The sequence below is a fragment of the Protopterus annectens genome, chromosome 17.part0, assembly GCF_019279795.1.
Source record: "Protopterus annectens isolate FY-2018-M chromosome 17.part0, PAN1.0, whole genome shotgun sequence".
Lineage (NCBI taxonomy): Eukaryota > Metazoa > Chordata > Ceratodontiformes > Protopteridae > Protopterus > Protopterus annectens.
Window position 1 is genome coordinate 629,198,967 of NC_056751.1, and position 12,607 is coordinate 629,211,573.

Below are 12,607 nucleotides of genomic sequence, written 5' to 3' on the forward strand. Positions count from 1 at the left end.
TGATACCTTTTTTGGAAAGGAACCCTTCTTGTTTGATTTAGAAAAAATATCATTCTACCATTTCCTTTTGGATACCTGACATTTGTTTGGCTGGGATTTCTGTTTGTTCTTCTCCTTGAATGAAGATGCCTTGATTGGGGAGAACTTGGGTAAAGTTCTACATACCCTATGCATTAATGTGGCTCTGTCATCCCACTGTTTGAGAATGTGTAACACAGATATCAAATACAAATTCAGAACTTAAAGTGGCATTTAAAAATTTGTCTTTTATCTCCGAGAAGTTCTGACTATGTAACAAAGCATATCATCTTAAAACAACAGAAATGGTAGCAATTCTCGAGACTATATCTTCATATTAAAGCACACTTCTCAATGTATGTTTTGAAACTTGAGTCAAATTAGAAACAATTTTTCTAGAAACTAGACTACCAGAAAGAGACATCCATTTGCACTAAAGATCTAACCATTTTCTCTCAATCATGGGGTAGTAGATTAGATGAAGCCAAGGACTTTTTATTTGATCAGGCAGCTGAGGAGACTGCAGCTGGGTCAGCAGTCAAACATGAAAAGAGATCTTGCATATCCGAGGGAACTAGGGTTGCCACCTTTTCAAAGGACCAACGTGGGACATCTCTGGTACAAATGACAGATTTTGCAGTGCGAAACATACCCACGGCCAGTACCAAGGACAGAACTTCACTTTTTTGCATAAATAAATGCTTATTCTTGTAGCATTTTAGTTGCTTATTCTGTTTCATATAACATTTAGGTGTTTCAGATACAGAATAACTGTTTTATGCAACTATTACATAAAATATAGGAAATAATTTTGTCCTAAAATCTCAGGACATTTGCCATTTTTTCAATTTTTTGCAGGACACAACTGCCCAAAGAGGGACTATCCCTTGCAAAGAGGGACAGGTGGGTAAACCCTATATTTTCTCCAAGCCCTTTTTAGGAACTACTTGAACAGATACTGGTATCCTACAGGTAGCTTTATACACAACCTTCAAGGCCGGTGAGAGGGTAGGACAGCTAGAGAATTGGGCATCTCATCCTCTACAAGGTCATATAACCTGCCTAGCTCTGGGATAGGTTCCATCTGCTTCCAAGCAAAATCATCACTAAATCTAGCAATCATCTGAGGAAAGTGAACATGTCTGTACAAATGCTCAGGTTCTGAATCAGAGTGATGGGAACATAGTGTCAACTAGGAAAGTACACCTTACCTTAACAACGGATGTCCTACTTCTCACTACTGCTGTATTCTTTACTCTTGGGATATCCTGCTGAGGGATAGCCAAACATCTGACCAGCATACAAAGCCTTTACATCTTCTGAGCACCGTACATCACACATATGTCTTATGTGCAAAGCATAAGGTACAAAAGTACATACGAGTGTCTAATTCTCAGAAGTGAAGTGCTCCAGAAGGGCCAGAACAATCCCAGAGGAAAGCAATAACATGTACATTCAGGAAGGGAAGAAGGAAACACCTACTGGCTAGAAGGAAAACAGAAAGAAATAGGGGGTAGGAGGGAGGGGCAGAATACTGCAACAGGGAGAAGTAGGACATCTTAATGTTATGGCAAGATCTTACAACTGTATTATGTCCTTCCTTATCAATGTTGCAGTACTTTTTACTCTTGGGAAAGTACAAAAGACACTGTAAAGTATGGGAGGAGGAAGATACAGAAGAACCCTCAAAGAAACTAGAAGTTTGTCCATGGCAAACCCTGCCCTGGTCCAAGAAACGACATTCAGCTTGCAATGTTTGGTGCAGAAAGAACACAAAGTAGCAGCTTCCAAAATGGATGTAATATGCAGCCCCTTGGGGAAAAAAAACACCAGAAGAGGCTACTGCCCTGGTAGAATGAGCATGATAACGAGAGTAATGCTGCCTATTATGAAAAAATGAATAGTAAAATGAAATTGCCTTAGAAGTCCAGGAGGAGATGGTCGGCTTAGATACTGCCAAACCCAATTTCCTGACATGAAAGGAAACAAAAAAAATGCTGATTTCCTGGTGTGTTTTGCCTTGTCTAAATAATATTTGAACTGTGTGCAAATCCAAGGTGTGATGAACACTCTCACTAAGATTTTGTGGTAAAAGAAAAAAATGAAGGTGGATGGTCTGATTCAAGGACAAATCATTAACTACCCCGGGCATGAAAGAAGGATTGGCATGAAGAGACACCCTGTTCCTGTGAAAAAAACAAAAAAGGCAGAACTGTGATAAGTGCTTGAAGTTGAGATACCCTTTTGGCAGAAGTAAGAGCCACTAACAATACAGTCTTCCAAGTACAATGTTATATGGAAGATGAAACCCCCACAGATAAAGGGTCTAGGTCATACCTGAGACACTAAACAGAAAATCTCTAATAGTTAATCATATACGATTTTCTAGTAGTCGGTTTTCTGGCTTCCTGCAAAACCCACACCACATCCTCAGATTATCAGCTTTATGATAAAGCTTCTGTTTCTTTTCTCTGTGAACTTTGCTACATAAAATCTCTGTTGACAGACTATTATGTTCAACAAAAGGTCCCTTACCCCGTATACCTGCATCTAAAGAGTTTGGTTTTCTTCATACCTTTGCCAGGTACTGGAACAGCCTTAGAGGATGCATGTAACCTCCATTCCACAGCAGTCGGCAAAGTTACACTAGAGGGGATGGGTCAAGCAGTCTGCAGGCTAAGTAGTGGCCCCAACAGAATCAATAACTGTAGATTGAGGCATATTTTTATTTTGCCTTTTCTTTTTAAGATATAGTTGGGGGTGGGGGACCAGGGTTAAGGTTCAAGTCAGGGGACTGAGGACATCAGCCAGAATAATACACTGACAGTACTGGATAATATATCACAATGAACACTTGAAGTTTCTAGTAAGAAGTATGGCCCCACACAACTAAACTCTGCCAAACTCTGATATTATCACAAAAAAGTTTGAATGTGTTCAGAATTCTTTTACAAGTGACAAAAGTTAAAAAGAATTTCCAGTACACAAAGTCCAAACACCAAAGCAACCAATGAGCCAAACCAGTGATAAAAACTAGCTCCACGCACTTTAACCACAAACTCTCAAAACAGTGTTTTAATAGCAACTTAAACTATATTTCAATGTCAGAGAATAAAATCTCTACAGTAAATTCCAATTTGCAATCAGATGTTAAAAACATACTGAGTAGAGTCATGCATACAGCAAATATATAAATGCTGAAAAAAATCCAAATTCTGCAAAACTTTCCTGTCAAAAGATGAAAACAAAGCAGAGTAACCATTTCCGACTGCACAAGACAATCCCTAGCATTCTATCAGCACACACCCACACCACGTCTGACAGAAATACTGAAAGTTTCTTCAGAAACCGTACAAATAAGCATTTGTCAAACATAGAAGTCAAATAAACATTGCTATAAACCAGAATGATCAAAGGAATTATTGTATACAGACAGAAATAAAATATTAAAATAAGCATAATACCAAATCTAATAATAAAATGAGAGGAAAGGAGCCCCCAAATGGGGCTTGAGCAGTAAGACAGAAAATTAAGCAGTGGATCTTTTGAGTCAGAGGACTTTCTTTGGCTGGGAGAAAAAGACTGAGCACTCACTTTCCGTCACAGCTGAAGGCTTCCCTCTCAAGATATACTCAGCAAATCAGCTGTACAGGAAGAGAGGTAGAGGAGTCTCAGCTTTTGAAAGATGGTCAGCATTGGGTTACCTTGGCAGATTAGCCAAAATGCCAATGAGGCAGTGGGAAAGATGAAGATATGAAAGTCATGCACGTACCATGATGACAGATATGAATAAGCATATCAAACTTCAGCAGAAGCAGGGCTTAGCTCAGCACGCAACACTTTCGGAACAAACTGCAAAACCACAGATAAAACCTGACATGAAGCTTGTGGAACTGACATTTTATTATCATAAAATAAAAGGTGTCCGTTTCCAAGAGCTTCACGTCTAGTTTTATGCAACGCTTTTTCAGGCTACTTTGATAAAATACCAGAGTGACATTCCATTTCAAATCTTTAATACGCCATCAGAAATATACATAAGGCTATAACAATACCGCTACACCAACGAGGACAGTGAGTAGGATACTGAGGATGGACCTACTCTCATCCAGCTCTACTATTACAGTTAAGGACACACCTTTCATATATATCAGGATGTCTATCCTCATTAACAAATGGACAGACACAAACTAATCCTTCCGGTAGTCTCCCTTGTGAGAACATAACCCTTATAACAGCCTCAAAAGGAAGGTCCAGATTAGGATCAATGCCTCGATAAAAGACTAGTAAAGACCAAATAGCTGCTGAACACACATTACCAAGAGATGAGTTAAAAACTTTACATGCTGCAATTCTCTAGCAAAATAAGCCAATGGAACAAATGAAGAGGCTCATTTAACCAGTCACAACAAAACTGAATGTCAAACATTTTGCTAGTTACCTGAGAAGCTTCTGATATTTTTATCTGTTAACTCCTTGGACAAAGATGAACCTTTTAAGGGGTGCCCCAGAAACACACTAAGTACAGTTGTGTACACTTACCATAAATGTAAATGTTCAAGTGTATTCACTTTTGCAGTCATCACATTTGGGTTATCTGCATGCAGTAGCCCTCAGTCGGCCTGATTAACAGAGTCTTGGGTCCTGCATTGGTTGCTGTCCCTTCTTCCGTGACGTCAGGTCGTCAGGGGTATAAAACATGCAGCCGACGTTATTACCTCAGTTTTTCTTGCCCCAGATATCAGGTGCCCCCCCCCCCAAATGGGAAGCAATTAAATCTATAAATATACAAGGTTATACCTCCAACAAAAAAGCAAATACACCAAAAAGCTTTTGAGCAAAGTAAAGGAGTGTACAGGTATAGCCAAAAGAAGTAAGGGGGCTGGAGGGAGGGTAACCAGGACTGCAACAGTGAATACACTCGAACATCTACATTTATGGTAAGTGTACACAACTGTACTATGTTCTTTGTGTTTCACTGTTGTAGTCATCACATTTGGGTAGATTCCCAAAGCTAAGGATGGGAGGAGGACTTTAGATAGCAATAGGACCAGCTATAAGGCCCTGCAAGACTGCAGTGGCAAAACCAGCTCTGGATTTAGAGAAAACTGGCAGATGGTAATGCTTGGTGAAAGTATGTACAGAACTCCAGGTAGCAGCTTCTAGGATGTCCCTGGTAGATACACCTCTGAGAAAGGCTGTAGAGGTAGATGCAGCCCTGGTTGAGTCGGGTCTGATCCCCTGTGGGGCAGGTTTTCCATGGTGCTTGTAGCAGAAATTAATACAATGGCCTATCCATTTGGAAATAGTTTCCTTTGAAATACCCTTCCCCTCTGCCCTTGCAGCAAATGCCACCAGCAGTTGGTCAGATTTCCTTTGAGGTTTAGTCCTGTCCAAGTAGAATCTAAGTTGTCTGTGCACATCTAAGGAGTGCAGTATCAGTTACCCTTTGTTCTGTGGATTAGGAAAGAAGGTAGGCAAATGAATGGACTGATTAAGGGCCACACTGCATACCACCTTGGGCATGAAGGAAGGATTGGTTCTGAGGGACACCCTGTCCGCATGAAAGATGATGAAAGGTTCCACTGTCATGAGGGCCTGTAATTCAGACACCCTTCTTGCTGAAGTGATGGCTAAAAGGAAAGCTGTTTTCCAAGAAAGGAATTTTAAGTCTGCAGTAGCATCTAGCTCGAAAGTAGGAAGAGTGAGTTTCTCCAATACAAAGTTAAGGTCCCAGGCTGGAGTTGGAGCTCTCCTGGGTGGTCATAAATGTTTTGGCCCCTCTGAGGAACTGCTTGAGCAATGGATGAGAGAAGAGGGGAGGTTCTGTGTTATAATGAGCTGAAATAGCTGAGGCATGAATTTTGATGGAGGAGTAAGACAGGCCCTTGTGAAGCATCTCAGTTAAGTATTGCAAAATCTGAGGTAAATTGGGCACTGCTGTGTTCATCCCTTGAGACTGGTTCCAGGCACAGAATCTTTTCCATTTTTCAGCATAAGATTTTCTAGTACTAGGCCTCCTTGCCTCTAAAATGATATCCATCACTGGTTTACTGAGGGATGAAAAGGAGAGATTAGGTAATTAGCCAGGCTGCTAGGTTCAGTGTTTGAAGCTGAGGGTGTAAAATCTGGTTCTCCTGGTGAGACAATAGGGTAGGAATCTGAGGCAGGTGCCATGGGGCCAACAGTGACACACTGCGCAAGAGGGGGTACCCAGTGTTGGCGTGGCCAGTCTGGTGCAATCAAAACTGTCCTTGGTTTGTCCTGTTTGATCTTTAGTAGTACGTTGGAGAGCAGAGGCAGAGGAGGAAAGGCATAAACCGATAGGTTTTTCCAGCTGAAGGATAGAGCATCCACTTTCCAAGCTTGTTTGTGGGGAGTCCTTGTGCAAAATTTGTCCAATTGATAGTTCTAGGGGAGGCAAACAGGTCTATATCTGGGCTCCCCCATTTGCTTGTCAACATGCTGAAAATCCTTGGCTCCAGTTTCCACTCGTGTGGGTCCATGAGGTTTCTGCTTAGTTCGTCTGCCAGAGTATTTAGTTTTCCTGGCAGGAATCGAGCTTGTAGATGCACTTGGTAGCTCAGGGCTTGCTCCACAATGCCATGGCTAGTCTGCAGAGGGGGTAAGAATGTGTACCCCCCTGCTTATGTACCACATAACAGTGGTGTTGTCCATCTTTACCATTAATTGCCCTGGAAGAATGTGGTCCTTGAAGGCTGTCAGAGCATTCTGTACAAATAACATTTCTTTTTGATTGATATGCAGGTGCATTTGACTTGGGTTCCATTTGTCCTGATACATTTTCCTGCCAGGTGAGCCCACCATGCATAGTCTGATGAGTCTGTTGTTAGGGTGTGGGTGGCAGGGGATGGTGTGAATGGTAGTTCCTTGTTTTGGTGGCAGGCCTCTGCCCACCAAAGGAACTCTAGGCGTAGGCAAGGTATGATAGGAATCATTGCTTCTAGATCCTGAGAATGTTGACACTATAGGCTTTTTAGATGCTATTGTAGTTTCCTCATATGCAGTCTTGCATATGGAATTAGAAGAATGCAGGAGGCCATGAACCCCAAGACTTGTAGTATTTGCCTTGCAGATAGCAGGGGTTTTGTGGCACCGTGTTTGAAGTAGGTTGTCAAATTAATTTGTTTCTCTGGCGTGAGGAAAGCCATCTGGGAAGGTGTATTCAAGCTTGCTCCCAGGAATACGATTTGTTGACAGGGTACCAGGTGTGATTTCTTTTTGTTTATGGTGTAACCCAGACAAGTTAGCACCTTTTGTACAAAGGCTAGATGATTCAAAAGTATGTCCTGGCTTTCTGCCTGAATCAGAAAATCGCCCAGGTATGGGTATATTTGAATATTTCTTTGCCTGCAAAATGCAATGACTGGAGCTAGACACTTTGTGAATACCCTGGGTGCAGTAGATAAGCCAAAGGGCAGTGCAGAGAACTGATAGTGTTGTGTAGCCTGCTTTGAAGCGTAGGTATCTTCTGCAAGATTCCCTGATTGGGATGTGCAGGTATGCTTCCTTTAAATCTGGTGTTACCAACCAGGCGTCCTTGCCTAGCATAGGGAGCAACTGGTGAAGAGTCAGCATCTTGAATTTTGGAATCACCAAAAAGGTGTTTAGAGTAAACAGGTCCAGGATAGGATGCCATGAATTGCCTTTTCTGGGTACCAGGAAAAGTCTCTAGTAGAAACCTTGTCCCTTTCCTCTTCTGGTACCAACTGAATAGCTCCCATACTTAAGAGAGAAAGTACTTGTTTTTGGGTCTCCACCCACTGATTTTGGGGTAGATCTGGCCACCCACTTGGTGTTGGTAACGTGTGGAAGTGAAATCTGTATCCCTGGGACACTATATTTAAAACCCATTTGTCCTGGGTAATGAGTTACAGTTCATTGCATGGAGAGCAATCTTTCCCCCCAAAGGGGCAGACAGTTGAGAAGTGCTTGGAAGTTTTAAAAAGAAGTCATTGAGACAGTTTGCCATAGGGGGGAGTTTTATTACTCCCAGATTTGGAAGTGGAGGTCCCCCACTGCTTAGTCCTGTGTGTACCCTGGGACTGAAGCCTGGGAGCTCTGCTGGGTCTGAGTTTGGACTGAAGATCTGGAAGAGGCAGGAAAGGACCAATTCTTGGATGGCCAATGCCTACTGCACCTTGGAGGTTGTAGTTGTAAAAAATCTTTAACAGTTTGCATAGATTTAGCTTTTTCCTCAATCTTTTTAAGAACTTCTTCTGCCTTGTTGCCAAACAGGCAGCCCTGGTTTAAGGGAGCATCCATTAATTTCACTTTTACATGATCTGGCAAGGATTGCTCCTTAAGCCAAGCATGCCTTCTAAGTACAGACCCAGTTACAGCAGCCCTGCAAGATGCCTCTAGTGAATCAAAACAACACTGCAAATTTTGTTTTCCAACTTCTTCAGTTGAATGCAGTAAATCTTTTTTTCAGCACAATCAGGAATCAACATCATTTTCTGTTTAAGCAATCCAATAATATGCTGCTGATACTTTAACATATGAAACTGGCAGTTTAAGGCCCTAATGGCCAAAGCTGCAGAAGTGTATACCTTCTTACACCATCTATTAAGCGCCCTGGAGTCTCTATCAGAGGGGTAGGATTTTTGGCAGTAGTAGCTTTAATGCCCTTGGGTCCTTGTGAAATGGTCTCAGGATGCGCAGTAGGATTTTTAAAAAGGAACTTGTGAGAGTCAGGGACACTCTAATATCCATCAAGTTTTCTGGGAGCAGGAGGTAAAGAATCAGGGGCCAAGCTAGATTCCGAAAAGGCATCATCAACAAGGTCTAGTACAGGAGGTATGGCTAAAGGCCTGTGCTGGGACAGGAGTAAGAAATCCCTAAGCCTCTTCTTAGAATCAGAGAAATCCTAACTTTCCCATCGAAAATGCTCCGAGAGTATGCAAGGTTTTACCAAAAGAGAAGTCCTCTGGGGGGGGAGGCAGGGGGAATAAAGTCCTCAGCATCAGAATCCTCATAGGTAGATAAGGGTAAATCCTGGTCATCAGAGGAAACAGAAAATTCAGAATCCTGGTCAGAAGTATCATAAGCAAACTCAGTCCTAGAGGGGGAAGGCTGGCTTCCCCTGATTAAAGTAATAAGGTCTTCAGCCATTCTTATCATTTGTTTTTTAGGCATAGAGGCCTGACCATGCAGTCTGGGCATCAGTTTTCTAGGCATCGTTCGAGTTTTAGGCCTTAAAGAAGAAGATGGCGTTGGTTTAATACGCAAGTCAGTAGGCCTGAATGCACCCTCAGAAGCCGGTGCCTGCACAGCAGCTCCAGACCCATCCAAGGTAGAGACATCCGCAGGTTCCACAGTTGAAGCATCTTGCGGCATACCGGACTCCGAATAGGTCTCAGTAGAGGCCTGCGATCAGAAGTAGCGGGTATCACGGGTTGCGAAAGCACATGAGTACCGGCGAACTGGCTTAGAAGCGTCGTCAGCAGTTTTGGACCTAGGCGGCCTGTCTCTGTCTTTATCTTTGCGTTTTTTTGGAATGTCAGTAGTCGGATGGCTTACTGAAGACATATCAGGATAATTGAACCGAGCACCAAAATATTTAGAAGTGAAAATATACAGACGACGATAGTTCGTGGTTTAAATAAGGCACAAAACCGACAGCGAGGTACGTCGTGGTCAGGGCCTATGCAAGGAATACAGTACGAATGAAAATCTTTATGAGGTATTTGCTTTCCACAAGCAATTCAGTTATTTAGTTTTACTGACATCGGTTTAGAGCAACAAAAAGTTTCCCCAACGGGGTACTTAGCTTTTAGTTGAAGACTCTGATTCTGAAACTCGAAAATGAAAATTTCAGGAGTCGGCCGACCGGCACTTGTGAACTGCTTCTGCTTCGGGCACTGCACAGCAAGAAAGATTGAGGTAATGACATCGGCTGCATGTTTTATACCCCTGACGACCTGATGTCATGGAAGAAGGGACAGCAACCGACGTAGGACCCAAGACTTTGTTAATCAGGCCAACTGAGGGCTACTGCAAGCAGATAACCCAAATGTGATGACTGCAACAGTGAAACACGAAGAACATCAGAGCTGCACAGTATGCAAGTGCAAACTGCGGGACTCAAACTCAGGTCTACAAGATGAAGCTCATTAGCAGGTTATAGCCTTAACCCTCTGACCTAAACTGCCAAAATACAGATTTCAAGTTTCTTGTTAGGGAAAGAAAAAAAAAATGAAAATCTGGAAATCCTTTCAGGCAACCTAATCTCATGAAAGTAAAACCACAACTAATGATTAAAATACATGCAGTGGGTGGGGGATCTTTAATGGTGGCCTCAAGAGAAAAATATTTTTAACAGCACCCAGGCATACCTTTAAAGAACCCAGGAATAAGAAAATTGGTTGCCCCTGTAACACACTGATGTGGCCATTAAATGAACCTTAAGAAAGGAGGAACAAGCCCAGAGTCACACATGTAAGCAAGAGACTGTAAGGAAGTGAGAGCTGTATATGAATTCAGGTCTATAGACATATCACAGGAAAAGGGTATCCACTGACTTTTGAAGGCCGCACATCCATTAGGTTTTTGAGAAATGATTACTTACACCACTCTGAGAAAAAAAGTGTTAATAGTCATTACAGGTTGTGGAAAAATACCCAGTTACACAGAGAGAGTGAAAGCCCAAGAAGAGTCTCTAAAACACCACTGAGAAAGGAAAGACTTGACCTAAAGGTTTTTGGAATGAAAGACTGACAGACTGAGCAAGATTTGTGATCATGTTCCACGCCTGGTCAAGACAGACACTTGGTATGCAAGTCCTTGTATGGAATTTGCCTACTGCACTCAAACTTAACCCTCCTAGCTGGCATCTAGCAACTTCAATAAAATAGTGTAAGCAACAAGGAAGGTTCCCCAATGGGGCACTTATCTGGATAAATGACTGAAGCAAAGGATCCAACGACCAAATGATGATCTGTCTGACCGATGCACGACCTGAGTTTAGGCTGACAGCAAGACAGTCTGAGGACCCATGCATGTCTGTACGTCTATATACCCCTACACTTGCGAGCTCAGGAAGGTAAAAGCTTTGGTACCCTGGCCAGATGTCATCAGTGAATACCCCATATGGCAGGAATACTGCAACAGTGATTTCAGTCAGGACATCAAGTAATACCATAATTACAGAAAATAAGCCAAAAGCATGACGATGTCCGAGGCCACTTCTGGGCCACAGCATCCCTGGGGTGTCCCTCTCAGGGAAAGAATAAGAAACAGAAGCTGCTATACTTGGTGAGGCAAACAGGTTGCAGCAGGACTTTCCCCAACAATGGAAAAGGTTCTGCTACAAGACTACTTATGAGGCTGAGCTGAGATTATCAAGTGAGATGGTTTCTTATGGAATATAACTGGTTGTCAGAAAGGGTCTGGATGACATAAGCCCATTCACAACCCTCACAGTAACTCAACATAGGCAGAAGCAGGTTCCCCTGGTTGATGATGCACACTATCACTGCCACAATGTAGGAGTCAATAGCTGTCATAACATAACGGAGGGAGGTAGGGCTGAAAACCCCTCTTTATTCCAGTATACAGATGTCAAGGTTTGTCTGTGACGGTGTGCAGACACTATGGACAGATTTGCTCATTGTAATGTTATCCCACACAAAGGCAAGTGGATCTGTTGTGAATGTAACCAAGGGTGGGCTGTTCTCTGAGTGATGGGACAGATGCATCCTCCATTCGAGACATTTCTTGCAGCTCTTGAGATTCTGACAAAACAGGATATCAGCTATCATAGCCAACACCACTAACTCTTAGCATTCACCAAGTACCCTCATGTGATAATTTGCAAAGAGTACCACAACAAATGCTGTTGCCATAAGGCCCAGTGTTCTGAGACAAAGATGAACGGATGTGGACAGTTTACAAGCAGAGAAACCTTGCATTGGAAAGGCTGAATTCTATCTGGAGGAAAACAAGCCCAAGCTGTAGGCGATGAACATGAGCAGCTGGAAAGGACTCCACTAGGATTTCTCAAGGTTAAGTGTTATACTTAGCCAATGGAATGTTTTGATAAGAGAAACAGAAATACAGACGAGGTCTTGTACAGATGGGCAAACTAGGAGTCAATCATCCAGATAAGGACATGGTTGGCTGCTATGTACATGCCTTTGAAGGACAACCTGAGAATAAGGTGAGGACAGATAGACTCCTCAACTGCTAGTGACTGGCTCTTATCCAGGAGAGGGGAAAAAAATTCCTCCTGGACTCTCTGGCAATCCATATGGAAGTAAGTATTTTGGAGGTTCAAACAGCACAGCCAGTCCCCTACAAATAATCACTGAGGTATGGACTGTACAATGGTCATTCAAAAGTTTTTTTTTTTGATTGATTATTCAGATCACTTAAATTAAGAAAAAGCCCGAGGTTCCTTGTTTTCTTTGGCACTAATAATTTGGAGTAAATATCCATACCCTCTCTGATCTGGTAAGACCTGTAAGGTGACACTTTTTGTCAAAAGGTTGACCACTCTTCTTGGTAACTGTATGAGCTAGGATGCTGGACAAGGGCAATGACTGGGGGATTAAGTAAGTGTGGAAGG

At 42.5% G+C, this 12,607-nt stretch overlaps 1 protein-coding gene across 1 annotated transcript in view; it reads right to left on the reverse strand.

The window, feature by feature from the left end:
- DDB1 (damage specific DNA binding protein 1) overlaps positions 1 to 12,607 on the reverse strand; it is a 2,836,764-nt gene that overhangs the window by 1,334,592 nt on the left and 1,489,565 nt on the right. The gene's annotated exons all lie outside the window — the stretch shown is intronic.